Source organism: Phyllostomus hastatus, unplaced genomic scaffold (genome assembly GCF_019186645.2).
Source record: "Phyllostomus hastatus isolate PE091 unplaced genomic scaffold, TTU_PhHast_1.1 phas_scaffold_28, whole genome shotgun sequence".
Classification (NCBI taxonomy): domain Eukaryota; kingdom Metazoa; phylum Chordata; class Mammalia; order Chiroptera; family Phyllostomidae; genus Phyllostomus; species Phyllostomus hastatus.
The window spans coordinates 17737724-17757286 of record NW_025334022.1 but is presented as its reverse complement, the minus strand read 5'-3'; the positions used below and the strand labels follow the sequence as shown (position 1 = coordinate 17757286).

Here is a 19563-nt window from a genome sequence, read left to right as displayed (position 1 = left end):
AGGAAAGACTTCTGGATTCAGTAAGTGGAGTAGTTTGGCAGGTTTATCCTTTAAAAATTTTTGTCTTTATAAATTAATTCAAATAAAATATTAGGTCTTACTGGAATAGATCATAATTAGGAGAGTTCTTTATTACCAAGGTATGTAAAACACGTTTTTTAAAAAAATACACTTTTTAAATAATTTAATTCATATGTTAATTTTTCTCTGATATTTTATAAAACATACACCTCTGTTCATTCAGCCATTTATTCTTTATTTTATTTATTTTTAAAACTCCTTTTTTAATTTTATTTACTTTCTGTTCATTGTTTTTCCTCCTAAAATATTTTTTTAAATTTTTCATTGGTTTCAGATGTACAGGTTAGTGGTTAGATAGTCATATAATTTATGTAGTGTTCCCCTCGATATTCTCAGTAACCCAGCTTGCAGACTGACTCCAATAAAAGTGAGACTGCAGTGCGTGCACTTATCTGTTTACTTAAACTAAAGGATGGCCCTTGGGAAATTGCATCTTTTATCAAAAATGATTTTTTAAATATATAATCTTTATTGTATTTTCCAGTACCATTTAGTCCCCTTATACCCCCTCCCCCAAGCAACCACCACCCTGTTAAATCAAATGCAAAAAGTTTTTTTTTAATTAATCATTATGCATCACTTTTTTTTTTAGATTTTATTTATTTATTTTTAGAGAGGGAAGGGGGGGAGAGAGACAGAGAGAGAGACAGAGAGAGAGACAGACAGGCAGACAGAGACATCAATGTGCGGTTGTTGGGGGCCATGGCCTGTAACCCAGGTATGTACCCTGACTGGGAATCGAACCTGCGACACTTTGGTTTGTAGCCTGTGCTTATGCATCACTTTTTAAACTACTATTTATGTTCCATTCTTGGCCATCAAATAGGTTTTCTTCTCTTAGTTGATTTGGCTATAAAAGTTAAATGTGTCATTTTTGTAAATGGAAGAGAAGGTTAATTTTGAATTATGGCTTCTTTTCTGGGCTCTATGTGGTACATGTCCTGGAAGAATTGAAGGTAAAAAGAGTAGTGATTGGGTTGAATTCATCACAGAATTTGGCTTCCTAATTGTGTGTCCAAAGCTGCTTTTGGACCAGTTAGCAATGATCTTTTATTCTAGCCTTAAGGTATGAGATTATTAGAGGTGACTGTTTCTGAAATATATCCTTTCTAATTATTAGTTTAAGCAACTTTGCTTGAAGTGCTGACTCTTCTTTTGTGGTTGGTTTTTTGTTCTGTTTTGTTTTTCGGTGTGCTGCTTCTTTCCACTAAGCTGCTAAATCTTTCACAGAGGAATTAAATGTAATGTTTTCAGAACCATGAATAGCGTGTGCCCTTTTCTGCATGTCCTACTTCAGAAATATCACAGCTGCAGTAGTATTACGTGCCCTCATTCCTTCCTGCTTCTGCAGGGAAGCTCCTGCTTTAAGGTAGACCCAAACTCTTTTAATCTTGGGATTTTCATCTTCTCAATGATGTGAATGCTTCAGTGTTGTTTTTCAGAGTACATTGTTTCTTTGTCATCTTCTTTCACATAGGTTGATTATGCAATTTGTAGGAATAATTGGGACTGGGCAAGGGAGTATAGATGAATATTTATTTACAAATCCATCTTTCCTGTTAGCAAAACAACCCAAAGCAAGAGCTGTATGAATAGTCACAGTGTGGTACCTGTCTGTGTGATACAGGCAGGAAACATCTCCACAGGTCATATAATGTCAAAAATGCAGCTAAAATGAAAACAAGTCACTGGTACATTTTTATGGTGCTCTGGTCATTGGACTACATTGTTGCCAAATGAAAAGGTCTTTGACTTGCATTTGGGGCAGAGGAGAGATTTGCTGAGGTTTGTCTTGTTAAGCCCTCTCCCTTTAAACCATTTCTTTTATGTTATTCTTCCATTTTCTTTCTCCATCCACTTGCCATTTTATTTGTTTCAACTTGAGTATCACACTTTTTATGGAATGGGTACTCCTTTTGAAGTTCATTAAGCAGTGCTCTAAGATTTATTGAGAAAAAAACAATTTTCTACAATAAAAAAGTTATTGAACAAATTAGTTAAATCCTATTCAAATAATAGAAGGCAAACTTCTATTTGACTTTGACATCTAATTTGAATTCTTTGTGCATGCTGTCTGAAAGCTGCTACCACTTGCTAAATTTAAATAGGAAAGAAAAAAACAGAGATAGTAGAATATTACTTCTTTTCCACTAATGTTAAATTAATTTTAGATTGCACAGAACCATATCTTCATTATTAAAGTGAGAAATTCAATATGTATGCCAAAGTGCTCTCCTCTTCTGTTTCCTTTAGTAGTGTCAAAACTCTGCCCCAGAAGAACAGGGATATTACTATTTTGTTATGGTACAAATGTTCTTTCTAAACTAATAATGTTAAAAATTCTTTCTTCTTATGTTTATGATTTTCCTTAAGCTAATTATAACAGAATCCACATAAGTAATTTATATTATGGACTACCTGTCACTTAAACTGGAAGGAAAAATACAGTTTTAAAATACAAAGAATAAGCCTTTTTTGAAAAGACTATATATCACTAACAATTTTTATATATTCCTAAATAAGCTCATTTTGAAACATATAAATATATTAAGTTGGAAGTGAACCTTATACTCTAGCACTGGTTATGATTCATGGTTAGCACTGGTGCAAGCTGATATATTAAAAACTGCATAGATTTTTTTACTGCTTTTGTGCACATTGGTTTCAGCTGTACAGATGATAAAATAATCAAAGCACTGATGACTTAATATACTGTCTATTCTGCTCTAAATATCTTTTATGCTTTCACATTAAATGTCTGTCTTGCCTTGGTATTACTTTTCAAAACTCCAGTACCTATTCCTTATGCTCTTTAACTGGGATTATTAGTCATTTGACAGTACAGCATGCTCTTGACAGTATCTTTAATTTGCCTAATTTCCTGATATTTTCTATGTTAAATTTTTTACTTTTGGATTTTTAAATGCCAGATTTGTGCTTAAAATAGAAAAACCCTCTACCAATAAGATTTAGTCATATCACCTAAGTACTTCAGAATTGTCCCAGATGCAATAGGAAGAGATAAAGAAGGGATCACAGATAATAAATTTGCCCTGTTTTCTCACAAAATTATTACTGCAATCTTTAAGTTTCAGCTTTTATTGATAAACATAAATATGTGTTATGTAAGGAAAGCCTATGCCTGTTTATAATAGCATTCAAATCTGGTTTTACTGATTGCTTTAGGCCAAACTGCTTCATAAACAGACCCAAGGCAATTTGAAAACAGGTGTTGGTTTCATAATCTGTTTTTATTGCACATGCCTTTTATTTTATGATTTTCATAATCAAAGTAATAAAACTAAATAATATATCCTGGTTTACTAGCAAGTAAAAAACTTTGTACAGTATAAATGGATTTTATGTTGTGAAACAACTGATGATCATTCAAAAGGAAGATTGTTGAGGAGTGGTGGGAAAAGGTAGTATTTTCAATTGGTTGCCAGGCTTTTAACAAAACAATTCCTATTATAATCCTAGAGAATTTCATCTGACTAAATCCCCAAGGAAATGACAAGCAAGGAGTGAGAGCTATAGTCAAAGAAACAAAGGGTGGGTGGACCAGTATCTGAATGAGTCCCCCGTGGTGCTCTTTAGATGGACCCATTATGCATGGGGTTAGCACCTCTCACCATTGCTTATAAAAATGCTCAGCATTATAGGATGCTTTATGTCTTACATTCTACTTACTAAAATTGCTTATACCATTTCAGTTGGCTATGGTATTTATCATGTTCTCTGCTCAGCATTATGTTAGCATGGTTAAATGTACAAAGTAGCTGCCTCTTTTTTTACATGGATCAAGTGATTGTTATATATTGTGTGAATATCAATTCAAATTTCTTGAGTACTGCAGCAGCTAAATGAAGTAGTAAATAAAGACTAGACTTTAAAAAAAAGATTTCTATGCCATTCTTCAAATTCTTCATTGCCTAGAAATAAATAGTGGCTGTAGGACCCGTTTATTTCAATAAAACTTAGATATATACATCCATTGGTGAGCACCTATAAATCTGAGCTTTAATGTTAATGGAAATTGCATGTGGGTATCAAGAGGTAAAAATCTTCAAAGATGTTGTAAAATCATGTTATGTTGCTGTTTTTACAGTGGTTCAAACCAAAGGGACATCCTCATGTATCTTGAATATATAGTTTTTAACCAACAACACTCTTGAACTAGCTTGGTTAGTTTCTTTTAAAGTGTGTGGAATGGGAGATTTTAAAATTATAAAAGCCTCTTTGAAAATATATCTCAGTAAAATGAGCTATGCTGTGTGTATACCTGTATAACATATGTAGCTCCTTTGGTATCCGGTGATAACTAGGTGTCATTCTAGCATTTTTACCTACTCTCACCTTGGGTTTTTGTTTTGTTTTGTTTTGTTTTTTTACAACTGACACTTTGTCATTCTGTAACCCTCACTTCCCCACAACTTCTCCTCTGGTCCCTTCAACTGCATTATCTCTTTCTTCTCTTTGCATCTGGGAATGCTTATGTCCCACAGTTTACTGAAATGCTATAATTATAGCATATATCTTTTATTAATGTATCTCCATGCTATGCTTTTTTGTGGTGGCACACAATATTAATATGATCAGTGCCATTCATTATGATGTAATGCCCATTTTGAGTGACAGCCTTCAGTCACAGGATAAGCCTCCTCCAGAGTAGCCCACCTTTTGTTTTTCTTTGAAGGAAATAGAGGAATTTTATAATGAACAAAAAAAGTAAAAACCTCTCAGATAATCTACCATTACGAATATATCATCTCCCCCCCCCCCAAAAAAAAAACAACAACTCAGAGTTCTGTTGGCCAGGAAGAGACAGGTGGAGATGCAGAGAGCCTTTTAAAGGGCCCAAGCACAAAATTTATCTTGCAGCCACTTACACTGGGTACCAGCAAAGGAAAGGCTGAGTGGACTAGAGAAGCTTGAGGAGAGTCTGGGGTTGGTGGCTCTGGGGAGAGAACTAAGGGAACAGCCACCAGGATTCCTGTGCTGAGTCATCCCCCATATAGCAGGAGTTATCTTTCTCAGGCAGAGCACTCCTCTAAATGGCAACAGCCTAAGGGGGAAGCAATAGCCCTGCCCGCAGGAATTATTCTGCCCCACCCTGTGGTGCTTAAACCTAGCTGCTGATTACTGATTGATTAGATTAACAACTGCTCAGATTGATGGTTGATTAGTTTCACATCTAAAGTGGAAAATACAGAGAAGCAGCCAAAATGAGAAGACAAAGAAATAGACCCCAAATGAAGGAACAAGAGAATTCTCCAGAAGAACTAGATGAAAGAGAAGTAAACAATTCATTGGATAGAGAGTTCAGAGTAGTGATTACAGGATACTCAACAACACGAAAAAAGACATAGAAACCATAAAAAAGGATGAGTCAGAAATAAAAATGCAATGTCTCAGATACATAATACACTGGAAAGAATAAATAGTAGGTTAGATGGAGAAGAGGATCAAATCAGTTTTGGAAGATGAGGTAAAAAAAACAATCAGGCAGAGCAGCAAAAACAAAAAAAGTTTAAAAAATGAGCAGAGCTTCAGAAACATCTTAAACTACATGAAATATAATAACCTCTACATCATGGCAATACCAGAAGGAGAAGAGAGTGAGCAAGGGATTGAGAACCTATTTGAAGAGATAATGACTAAAAACTTCCCTAATCTGGTAAAGGAAAAAGACAAAGAAGTCCAGGAAGCTCAGAGAATCCCAAACAAGTTGGACCAATAGAGTCCTACACCAGGACACATCATAATTAAAATGACAAGGCCTAAAGATAAGGAGAGAATCCTAAAATCCACAAGTAAAAATCAGATAGTTACCTACAAGGGAGCAACAATTAGATTGCTATCTGATAACTAGTCAGAAACATTTCAGGCCAGAAGGGAGTGGTGTGAAATATTTAAGGTTGATGAAAGGCAAGGAGCTACAACCAAGGTTTCTTTAACCAGCAAAGCTATCATTTAAAATTGAAGGAGAAATAAGGAGCCTCTGAAACAAGAAAAAGCTAAAGGAGTTTGTTAACACCACACTACTACTGCAACAAATGTTAAAGGGTTTGCTGGAAGGAGAAGGAAGAAGAAAGAGGAAGAAGAGGAAGCAGAAGGATGAGGAGGGAGAGGGGTAGGAGAGAAGGGGTCAGGGAGAGAAAGAGAAAATGGTACTATGCACATCTGTCAATAATCACCTTAAATGTAAATGGATTAAATGCTTCAACCAAAAGACAAAGGGTAACTGAGTGGATAATAAAACATGACCCATATATATGCTGCCTCCAAAAGACCCATCTCAGATTGAAAGATACATACAGTCTAAAAGTAAGGGGTTGAAAAAAGATATTTCATTCAAATGGAAAAGAAAAGCTGGGGTAGCAGTACATATATCAGACAAGATAGACTTTAATACAAAAGGTGTATTAGGAGACAAAGATGGACACTACATAATGATAAAGGGAACAACCCAAAAAGATGATATAACCCTAGTAAATATTTTCACACCAAACATAGGAGCACCTAAACATGTAAAGCAAATCTTGATGGACATAAAGGGAGAGCTTGACAGAAATACAGTTATAGTTGGGGATTTTTGCACCCCATTGACTTCATTAGGTAGATCTTCCAGGCAGAAAATCAGCAATAAGGCAGCAGCCTTCAACAACACACTAGATCAAATGGATTTAATTGGTATCTTCAGAGCATTTCACCCCAAAGCAGCAGAATATACATACTTTTCAAGTGCACATGGAGCATTTTCTAGTATAGAACACATGTTAGGAAACAAAACAAGTCTCAGTAAATTTAAGAAGATTGAAATATATCAAGCACCTTCTCTGACCACAGTGCTATGATTAGAAATCAATCACAAGAAGATCACTGAAAAACACAAACACATGGAAGCTAAATAACATGTTATTAAACAATGAATGGGTCAACAGTGATATCAAGGAAGAAATGAAAAGATGCCTTGAAATAAATGAAAATGAGAACCAAACAATCTAAAATCTGTGGGACACTGGGAAAGCAATCTTAAGAGGGAAATTCATGGCAGTACAGGCCTGTCTCAAAAAACAAGAAAACCTCAAATAAACAATGAAACTTCACACCCGAGGAACCTGAAAGATTACAACAAACAAGCCCAATGTGAGAGGAAGGAATGAAATAATTAAGATCAGAAAAGAAATAAATAAAATAGAGTCTTAAAAAATGATACAAAAGATCAATGAATCCAAGAGTTGGTTCTTTGAAAACATAAATAAGATTGACAAACATTTAACAAGACTCATTAAGAAAAAAAGAGAAAAGACCCAAATAAATAAAATCAGAAATGAAAAAGGAGAAATATGAAGGGATTGTAAGAAAATATTATGAGCAATTGTATGTCAACAAACTAGACAACACAGATGGAATGGATAAATTCCTAGAAACATACAATCTTCCAAAAATAAATCAGGAAGAATCAGATAATCTGAAGAGACAGATTATATCTAATGGCACTAAAGCAGTAATTTAAAAACTCCCAACAAACAAAAGCTCTGAACCAGATGGCTTCATAGGTGAAATTTACCAATTAATCCAAGAAGAAATAACACCTCTCCTTCTCAAACTATTTCATAAAATTCAAGAGGAGGGAAGGCTCCCAATCTCATTTTTAGGCAAGCATTATCCTAGTTCCAAAACAAGATAAAGACACTACAAAGAAAGAAAATTATAAGTCAATGTCACTGATGAACATAGATGTTGAAATCCTCAACAAAATATTAGCAAACTGAACACAGCAATGCATCAAATACATCATACACCATGATCAAGTGAGATTTATTCTGGGAATGCAAGGATAGTACAACATTTGCGAATCAATATATGTGATTCACCACATAACAAAAGGAAGGATAAAAACCACATGACTATATCAATAGATGCATAAAAAGCATCTCATAAAATCCGAACCTATTTATGATAAAACCTCTCAGCAAAGTGAGAATAGAGGGAACATACATAAATATAAAAAAGGTCATATATGACAAACCCACTGCCAACATCATACTCAATGGGCAAAAAAATCCAAGTGTCCCCCTTAAGGTTGGGAACCATACACAGATGTCCACTTTCACCTCTCATATTCAGCGTAGTACTGGAAGTCCAGCCACAGCAATCAGACAAGAAGAAATAAAAGGCATCCAAATTGGAAAGAAAGAAGTAAAATTGTCTCTATTTGCAGATGATATGGTACTGTACATAGAAAACCCCAAATATTTCATGAAGAAACTACTAGAATGGAAATGAATTCAGCAAAGTAGCAGGATACAAAGTTAATATCCAGAAATCAGTTGCATTTTTATATGCCAATAATGAAGTAACAGAAAGGGAAATTAAGGAAACAATCCCATGTACAATTGCTTCAAAAAAATACTTAGGAATAAACCTAACCAAGCACCTGTACTCAGAAAAGACCTGTACTTGGAAAATTGTAAGACACTAAAGAAAGAAATTGAAGAAGGTATGAATAAGTAGAAGCACATACTGTGATCATAGGTAGGAAGAATTAACATCGTTAAAATGTCCATGCTACCCAAAGCAATCTATAGATTGAACTCAATTCCTACCAAGATTCCAATGACATATTTCACAGAATAAATTTCAAAAATTTGTATAGAACAACAAAAGGTCCTGCATACCAACAGCTATCCTGAGAAAGAACAAAGTTAGAAATATCATGCTACCTAATTTCAAGCTATACTACAAAGCCATAGTAATCAAAACAGTCTGGTACTGGCATAAAAACAGACAAATGGATCAGTGGAAGAGAATAGAGAGCTCAGAAGTAAACCCATACCTTTATAGTCAATTAATATTCAATAGAGGAAGCAAGCACATACAATGGGCTTAAGATATTTTATTCAACAAATGGTGTTGGGAAAATCAGCCAGATACATGCAGAAAAATGAACTTAGACTATCTTCTTACACAACAGACAAGAATAAATTCAAAATGGATGAAAGACTAAAATGTTAGACCCAAAACCATAAAAATCATAGAAGAAAACATAGGCAGCAAAACCTCAGACATTGTACAAATTTATTATGGAGTATACCTCCCCAGACATGGGAAACACAAGAATAAACAAACAAATGGGACTTCATCAAACTAAAACATTTTTGCACAGCAAAGGAAATCATCAACAAAATAAAAAGACAACCCACAGAATGGGAGTACATTTCACTGATACATATGATAAGGGGTTAGTACCCAAAATTTATCAAGTACTTACAAAACTCAATACCAAAAAACAAACCCAATTAAAAAATGAGCAAACTACCTGAATAGACACTTCTCCAAAGAGGATATGCAGATGGCCAATAAACATATGAAAAGATGCTCAGCATTGCTAATCATCACAGAAATGCTAATTAAAACCACAATGAGATATCACCTCACACCTGTCAGAATGGCTATCATCAATCAATCAACAAACAACAAGTGCTGGGAAGGATGTGGAGAAAAAGGAACCCTTTTGCACTGTTGGTGGGAATGCAGACTGGTGCAGCCACTGTGGAAAAGCAATATAGAGATACCACAAAAAGTTAAAAGTGGATGTACCTTTTGACCCAGCAATCTCACTCCTGGAAATATATCCAGAGGAACCCAAAACACTAATTCAAAAGAACATGCGTTCCCCTATATTCACTGTAGCCTTGTTTACAATTGCCAAGATAGGGAACCAGCCCAGCTCTCCATCAGTAGATGAGTGGCTCAAACAATTATGTGACATTTGCACAAGGGAATACAACTTGGCTTAAAAAAAAATTACCCTTTGCAACAGTATGGATGGATGTGGAGAACATTATTTTAAGTCAAATGAGCCAGTCAGAGTAAGACAAATATCATATGATTTTACTCATTGATAAAGTCTAATGAAGCAACTGAACCAACAAGCAAAACAGAGACAGACACATAGATGGAGAGATGACAGCTGGGGGAGGGATGTTAGGGGCTTGGAGGGATTGATCATAAAGGAAAAAGGACTCATGTATGTGGACAACAGCCTGGTGATTGCTGTGGGGAGGGGTATATAAGGGGGATATAAGGTAATGGAAAATACAGTAAATATTATATATTAAAAGACAGAAAGTTTTGACATTGAAACTTGGGGAATTTTCATCATGCTAGCACATCTTCCATACTTTAGTAAGTTAATCCAAATGTTAATCACAAATGAGGAAATCTTTTTTATTTCCCACAGTGGTTGTGAAGACTAAATGAGATGGCAACTGTGAAAATTTAATGAATTTTTTAAAGTTTATTTATTTAAAACTCGAATACAGTTTAAAGTGTTTGAACTATATTACTATATTAAGCCAATGCCATTACTATATTAAGCCAATGCCATTTATTTCTATAGCTTCCCACTACTTCTAGGAAGATCCAAAAGTTTTACAGTAGCTGAAAGTCTCTGTGTGATCCAATTTATACTTACATTACCTGTCTCATTTTGAATACTTCAAGGCTAGGAGGAAATGTGACTCTTGGCTGCAGGACTGTTATTATATGAAAAAGAGAAACATGTTTTGGGTACATAAATATTCCAGTATTAATTCCCAAAACTGGGGATGCTTAGTAAAATGTGATCAGAAGATGGGATGACAAGTTTTATTATGATTGTCAGGTCATTACTAGGAAAATAGGTAAGATGCTATTGGTTTCATGTATATCTATAATATCTATAATTGACTGAGATAATGAATAATTAAAATGTAAGCCAGAATTTGAGATATTTAAATAAATGCAGTAAATATATTCTATTGAACTTTGAGTTGCATTGCTTTTCAGACTCAGACTTATTAAAGTAGGTCATATGTTCTAAATGGAACAATTAGAATAGGTCTTATTTTAAAGTATCCATCTTCCCATACTCCAGGTTCTAAATAATTATAATGAAACCTAATCCTTTTGTTACAAGTTAAAAAGCAATGAAAGTATTGCTTGTACCCTGGCCTTTATATTTCAATGTTAGACTTAGTTTTTTGTGTTTACATCTATAATATTGAAAATGCTTTATTTTCTTAGCTGATTTTCTTTACTTCACTATTCTAGTGAAGTAAAATTTTGGAAAGAAAAATTATTTTGGATCAAGGACAAGCAACACTAGGATTTAAAACAGTAATTTTTCCTGATTTTTTTAAAGTTTTTTTAATTTTAATTGTTGTTCACATACAGTTTCCTGCCTTTCCCCCATCCCAGCCCAAGCCCCCAGCCCTTTCCACCTCCCTCACATTTCTACCCCACCTTGTTATTGTCCATGTGTCCTTTATACTTGTTCCTGAAAACCCTTCACCCTTTTTCCCCCGAAAACAAATACCATATGATCTCACCTTTAACAGGAACCTGATTATTTTTTAAGGTAGGAAAAATTTAAATATATTTTTTCTACAATATTTTCCACCAATATTTTGCTCTGATTGAAGTCTCAAACATATTAGTTATAAGTGGACTGCAAAAGTAACAGCTCTTTCTTGAGAAACCAATATAGTCAAATATACACCTAAGAAATGCAACTTGTTCATACTTATAATAGTATCTCCATAAAGATTTTTATGTTGTTGTTCTGATTTGTTCCATTACTGGAGACAAATATATATGTAAGTCTCATGATCAGAGGAGCCATAGCCATCATAGCTCTGTCAGAAACAGAAACATAATATTAATGTTTTAATTTTTTATTTGCTTTCATGAAACCTATGAACAGAAGCTGTCACTGTCTAGGGGCTGTCTTCAAAAAAAAAATTCAGCATGCTGTAAAAGTGATATTAGGTTTTCCTGCTGAGGTCATCCAGAATCTAGCCATCCTGGGAAATGATTGTGGGTGGATTCATATTCTCCAATGCTCTAGGTTCTTATTCTCTTATTATTTTTTATTGTGATCATAAAGAATATGATTGTGGAAAGGAATGATGCCACATGAAGATGGACATCACTTACTGAATTATAAATTGGTCAGTGTCTCCTTGCTGGTATTTCAGAATTGTCTGACTGAAATGATATGGTTTAGTTTCATTTTTAAAAGATAAAAAAAAACAATGGAAATGGACTTCTGCAGTATTCTGAGTCATTCATATGAAAAGTAATGGTGGCCCGGCCAACTCATAAGCCCTCTGAAGCTCCATAGATGGTGAGCCATGGAGGATACAGAAGCGAGCCTGTTGCACCAGTGCCCATTGCTTCTGCCCCAGAACTGAGTGAAAGCGTGTATGAAGGGTTTATTACTGCTCAGAGACTTACATATTAAAATATTGTTGCCTGAAGATTTGTAACTGAAGAATGCAAAAGTACTACATAGTTGGCAGCAGAGTATAATACTTAATGGATACTATCAAATCGTACAACAGCAAATAAAGCACTCTGCTAATCTAATGAACTTTATGTTGGAGTTGAAGATAGCTTTGAAAGTTACTTCGAAGAATATATGAGAGATACGTGCACTACTTCCTCCTTCCCAGTTCTATTCAAGCCTTAATGAAGAGATAGGAATTCTGGGTTGGGTTGAACTTGTATATGTGGTTTCTTGCTTCAGCTCTATCAAGTTAAAAGTTGAAGGTGGTTCTGGTAGAAAGCATCTAATCACTCTCAAGTTGAAGGCAAAGTACCCTGAAGAATCACCAGATTGTTTTGTGGATTTTCCTGTTTCATTTTCTCATTCCTGGACACCACAGACCTCTATAATAAGCATCATAATCAATATTTAGCAGTATTGGAATCCTTGAAGGCATTCTGGGATGTCATGCATGAAATTGATGAGAAAACTTGGAAACTTAAGCCAGAAACACCTACATGGAGTGCAACATCACACAGAATTGCAGTAGGGAACAATGCTTCAATAAACATAGAGGTAGACCCTAATAACCTACTATGTTTCCTTGGAGCTGACCATGTGATGAAACCCCCTGGAATTAAGCTGAGCAGAAACATACATTTGTGGGATCCAGAAAACACTCTATTACAACAATTGAAAGGTGTTTAGGAAATTGATTTACCAGCTTGCACTATCCTGGAAAAATCAGATTTTTCTATGGATTGTTAAATTTGTTATGCCTGTCAACTTATTGGTGCCATTCCCGATCAAGTGTGTCATAATTCCCAGTGTGGACAGCCTTTCCATCAAATTATGCTTATATGAGTTGTTGAGAGGAATACAGACTAGTAGACAGAGTTTTAACATCTTATTTGCTGAATGTACATATTGTAGTAAGCCAGTTACCTTGAAAATGTCTGGGAGGAAACCCTGAAATAAGAATGTAACACTTCTGTAAAGAACTAGCACTTTAAAAATTATCAAAAGGATTTTGTTTGATGTCTTCAGAGAAAATATAAAGCAAGACATACTAATAGCAAAAGAAGAATGGTGAAGCCATAATAATATACACCTGACTTTGTTTTTTTTTTCAGTGAGGATAAAGTGGGAAATTGCAAGCCAGAATCCTGTAGAACTTTTTTAAATCTGTGACATCCAAACCAGTTATAGAAGTGTGTGTGTGTGTGTGTGTGTGTGTGTGTGTGTGTGTAAAGATGAACATTTTGACTTGTTAAATATATCTGGATTTATAAAATCTTAATGAGGTTCATCAAATGAGTTTGGGAATGGCAAAAAGAAAGAGAGAGAGAAAGAGAGAGAAGAAAGGAAGGGAGGGAGGGAGAGAGGGAAGGAAGGAAGGAAGGAAGGAAGGAAGGAAGGAAGGAAGGAAGGAAGGAAGGAAAGAGAAAAGTAATGGCTAAGATTGTTTATGTTCCTGGAATATAGTATGTCCTCCTTAGTAAAGATTTATTGAATGAAGGAATAAATTAATTACCTAAATAAATATGTGCTCTATTTTAGTTATCTGTTATATTTTCCTTTGACCTTTTCTTTTTCCAAGCTTGACCAAATAATTTCAAATATGTTATCATCATATTTCCCTATTAAAATGTTTTACAGTATAAAAGATAATGTTTGCTCTTTGTAGAAAATTTGGAAACATAACATGCAAAGACAAAGAAAAATTTCAACTACGGTCTCAATATCTAGAAACAATTACCATTAATATTTTGGTATATTTTTCTAGTGTGTATTTCTATGCATACTTTCCATTATTCATGTTATACTTTATACACAGTTGTGTCTGTTTCTTTTTCATTTTACTTTGTAAGCATTTTCATATATTAACAAATCTTATTATTGTTCACCTTTCTAATGGTTGCATATTACATTATCTGGATATATGATTATTCATTTCATTAATCCCTAAATTGGATATTGAACTTGTTTCTATTTCTTGCTGCTATACATAATGCTGTAGTAGATATTTTTATACATATACTGCATATATTTATAAATCAGCACTTTATCCCAGAAGTGATTCAGAAAGTAAATGTAAGGGAGTGATGTTAGCAATATTGTCACCTAGGAGATCCCCTGCTGTCTTTCTTCCTCAGTAGCAATAATTTGGCATCTAACTACAGACAAAATGTCCTTGTGGGAGCTTTGGCATCTAGGTACTAGATTGTGAAATAGTAGTCAACTCCAAGACCAAGGAAAGCTGTTTTGAGAAGACAGGTTCCTAAGTAGCTGACTCACTCACTGGTCCCAACTACAGACCCAGAAATAACTCTGGACCCCAGGGGATTCAGCTACAACTCCATATGGCCTGGGTCTGACACCAGTGCTTTGTGCCAAGGAACCTGGGAGGAATCACACCTACCCGTACCTCAGGTAATAGGCCCACAGAGCTCAGTCCTGGCTGTGGACCCTGAAATATCCCACGGCTCCAGTCTCTCTCAGCTGTGGTCCTGTAGCTTCTGGAGATAAGGCTGCAAAACTCAGTTTGACAGGAGGTTGTGAAATAGCCTTGTAACTGGGCTCAAGCCTCTCCTAGCTGCAGTTCATGAGCAGTCCTGCCAGTCTAGGAATCCAGTAAGAGGCACTCCCATCAGTATCTCTAGATATCTTGAAATTGCCCTGTACCTAGCTAGCGTCCGCACCTCCCAACTGGAAACAGGGAGCAGTCAGCCTACCCAGAGACCTGGAGGCAGAAATGCTCATCCATGTCTCTAGAGTCAGTTCTGCAGACCTCAGTATTGACAGTGGACCCTGAAGTAGTCCTGGGACTCAGTTCTATCCCCTCTTGACCATGGGCCAGGGCCAGTCCTGCTTCCCAGAGACCCACCCTGTGACCTAGCAGAAGCCCTCTCAGGGACCTGGTGGGACCCACACCCATCCATACACCCCAGCATCAGCCTTGTGACTCAGCTTCAAACAGTATGACTGCAATTTTGGAGGTAAGTCCATCAGCTGTGGGATCCAACAGGTGAAGTTATTTACTTGCTGAACTCAGTCTATAGAAACTGAAAGAGGTATTCGTCTCTTTAAATGCACAGACACCAATGCAAAGCTACATGATTGTGAAGAATCAGGCAAATATGATTCTACTGCCAATGGAAACTAATTAAAGCTCCAGTAACTGACCTCAAGGGATTGGAGATCTATGAATTTCCTGACAAGAATTCAAAAGAATCATTTTAAAGAAATGTAATTAACACAGACAAACAACTAAATAAATCAGTAAAACAATTTGTGAACAAAATGAGAAGTTTAATAAGGAAATAGAAAACATAAAAAAGAACCAGACAGAAATCTCAGACTGAAGAATACAATGACAGAACTGAAAATTTCAATAGAGAGCTTTAACAGCAGTTTAATTAGAAGATCAGCAAATTTGAAGATCACTTGACATTAGCCAGAGGACCACAAGGAAAAAAAAAAGAATGACATATACTGAAGAAAGCCTACATGAATTATAGGACACAATCAAATGAGTGAATATTTGCAGTATAGGAGTCTCAGAAGGAGGAGAAAGAGGCAGAGAGTTTACTTAAAGAAATAATAGCTGAAAACTTCCCACATTTGGGGAGATATGTAGATACTCAGGTACATTAAGCTCAAAAAACTACAACCAAGGTCATCCCAGTAAAGATTACCTTGAGATACATTATAATTAAAATGTAAAAAAGTCAAAGACAGAGAGAATTTTGAGTGCAGCATGGGAAAAAGCACTCATCACAGATAAGGAAACCCCAATAAGGCTAATGGATTATTCAGCATAAATTTTGCAGACCAGAAAGACTGGGATGATATATTCACAGTGTTGGAAAAAAACCCTACCAACCAAAAATATCACACTTTGCAAAACTGTACTTCAAAAATAAAGGAGATATAAAGATGTTCCAAGCAAAACAAAAGCTAAGAGTTGTTCATCACCGGTAGACCTGCCTTACAAGAAATGCTAAAGGGTGTTTCTCAAGTTGAAATGAAAGGGCACAGGGTATCAATGGAAAAGATATAGAAGCATTAAACTCATTGGTAAAGGTAAATATATAGTCAAATTCAAAATACCCTAATGCTGTAATGGTGGTACACAAATGACTTTTATCCCTAGTATAAAAGTTAAAAAAACAATAGTATTAAAGTTACTATAGCTATAATACTTTGTTAGTAAATACACAATATAAATTAAATAAAGTATGAATAGCATAAAATGTGTTTTGGTGGAATAAAAGTAAAAGTGTAGAGGTTTTGTATGCATCTGAAAATAATTTATCAGTTTAAAATAGGTTGTTATATCTATAAGATATTTTGTGTAAGCTTTATAGTAACCACAGAGAAGCAACCTCTAATAGATACAGAAAGGATAAGGAGAAGGAAATTAAAACATACTATTAATAGTATAAAAAGAAATTACAAATATAGCAAGATAGAAAGAAAGGAACTGAAAAGCAGTCAGAAAACAATTACAAAATGTCAGTAGTAAAGACTTACCTATCATTAGTTACTTTAAATATAAATGGATTAAATTTTCCAGTTAAAAGGTACAGAGTGGCTTAATGGATAAAAAAATATCAAACAATGTGCTGCCTTTGTGAGACTTACTTTAGCTTTAAGGACACACATAGGCTCAAAGTGAAGGGATGGAAAAGGTATTTTACGCAAATGATAATCAAAAGAGAGTACTAGTAACTATGTTTATATCAGATAAAACAGACTCACAATCAGTGACAAGGGACAAAGATGGTCACTGTAAAGAGATAAAGGGGTCAATTTATCAGGAGGATATAACTATATATATATATATACACACACACACATATGTACACACATATATATACATGTTGGATATTATACACACACACACACACACACACACACACACACATATATATATAAAATAGCCAACCTTGGTGCACCTAAATATTTAAAGCAAATATTCACATAAATGAGGGGAGGAGTAGACAGCAATACAATAATAATAGGGGAATACAATACCCCACTTTCAACATTGAATATGAATAGATTATCCAGACAGAAAATCAATAAGGAAATATAAGACTTGAATAAAACTATAGACCAAATGGAGGACATTATGCTAAGTGAAATAAGTCAGAGAAAGAAAAATACCATATGATCTCACTTGTATGAGGAATATTAAAAAGCTGAACTTCTCCACACAAAGACTAGATTGGTAGTTGCTAGGGTCTGTGGAGGTGGCAAAAGTGAGGACATACTGGTCAAAGACTAAAATCTCTCATTTAGAAGATAAATAAATTCTGAGGATCTAATATATAGCATATTGACTGTAGTTAACAATACTGTATTGTATACTTGAAAGTTGCTAAGAGACTAAATCTTAAATGTTCTCACAAAAAAATGTAACTATGAGTTGATGGATCACAATATATACATATATCAAATAATCATATACACCTCCAAGTTTCACCATGTTACAGGTCAATCATATCTCAGTAAAGCTGAAAAATATGATTTATGAGAACAGCTCCAGACAATAGACATAAACACAAGTGATTAGAAGGAGGAGTAAAATTGAGCCACCACATTGTCTAAAAAAGAAGAGAAAGTAAATGAAGTGAAATGAGAATTCTTTTTTACTTACCACATCCAAAGCATTTGTTTACCTGGGTCAAATAAAATCTATAATGGCTGATTTTGGACAGATAGATAGATTGATCTAGTTGTCTAGATCTAAATCTCTCTATATATTGTTCACATTCTTTAAACAAATATTTTCAATATTTATTATAGCCAGAACCTGAAGGCACAAAGATGGAACTTCCCTCAAAGTTTTTTACTATCTACTGTGGAAAAGAGAGATGCATAAAATTAAGTATCATGTTGAACCATATGAAATTCTAAATTTTTGAGGTATAATTTTATCTGCTTCCACCTAGTGTAGCACAATATGATGAGGGTTAATATAACAGATACATGGTGGCCTGGGGACACAGATTTGTAAGCTAGTTATTCTTCAGACAAGTGATAATGTATATTGTTGCTACTTATTCGGCAAGAATAAATTAAAGGTGGGGTGTCTCTTGTCTGTGTAGGCAGGTGCTAGAAGGTTGCTAGGCCCAACTTACACATCCAATTTATGATATTCAGTAGCATTGCAGTACAAGTGACACCTCACTTCTCTGAAAGTCAGGTATTCCAGAATTGCACCTACCTGAAAAATGCCATCTATTTCTTCAAAATATGGCCATAAGCCTGTTAAATATGCAAAAACCAAAATATCTCTAAATAGGCCAAAGGAATGTGAAAGTTCCTAAACAGTAGCCCATGGAATTTCATCTGAAGAGAGCCTTCCCAATCCCTCACTCAAACAAATCTGTTTACTCTTCTATTAGAGGGATCTATCAAATTTTGTTTTCTGTCACCCACCCCCACCCCAGCAAAAGGGAAACAAACTAGTAGTATAGGTAGGGGTGGATATGTTAAGACCCACTGGCAATGATAAGAAGTGATTATTGCTAGCCAATATGCTGCACCAGTGGAAATGAACTAATTCTCAAAGCAGGCAACACCTTACAGAAAAACAGCACAAGATACAACAGTGCTTATAACTGATCTCAGGAATGTAAAATACATGTATGTAGTTGCTATAAAATCAGAATAAAACACTTCAAAATATTAACTATTTGTGGCTAGATCATGGTATTATGGATGATTTTCATTTTTTCCTACTTTTCCTAATATTTTTTTGTGATCACATCCTGATTATATCATTAGAATCAATAAAATAATGACTTAAACAAATTATTAAGATAAAAAGAACTTTAAACACAGAGTAGTTCTTGTCTACTTAAAGAAAATACAAATAGACACACCTCAAGTCTGCCCTGAAGGCCTCTTTGTATTTCATGGCCATGATAATTATGTGTCAGTAAAGATGTATTTTCAGTAAATTCTCTTTAAGAAAGCAGCAAAGTGTATAATACATCTTTGAAACATCCCCATTCAAAGTGGCTAAGATTTTTAAAATGTTGCAATTTCAAAATTATAAACCCTCAACAATCTAGATAAACTCATTACCTGAGGTTTCAGGATAGCTGAGATCTCATTTCAGGTTTTTTATATTTTAAAAAGAAATTGCTGTC

General features: G+C 34.8%; 1 protein-coding gene and 1 pseudogene across 2 annotated transcripts in view; both read left to right on the top strand.

Moving 5' to 3' along the window:
• DIAPH2 (diaphanous related formin 2) overlaps nt 1-19563 on the top strand; it is an 881199-nt gene that overhangs the window by 699991 nt on the left and 161645 nt on the right. The window lies entirely within an intron of this gene.
• LOC123805009 lies at nt 12264-13370 on the top strand (annotated as a pseudogene).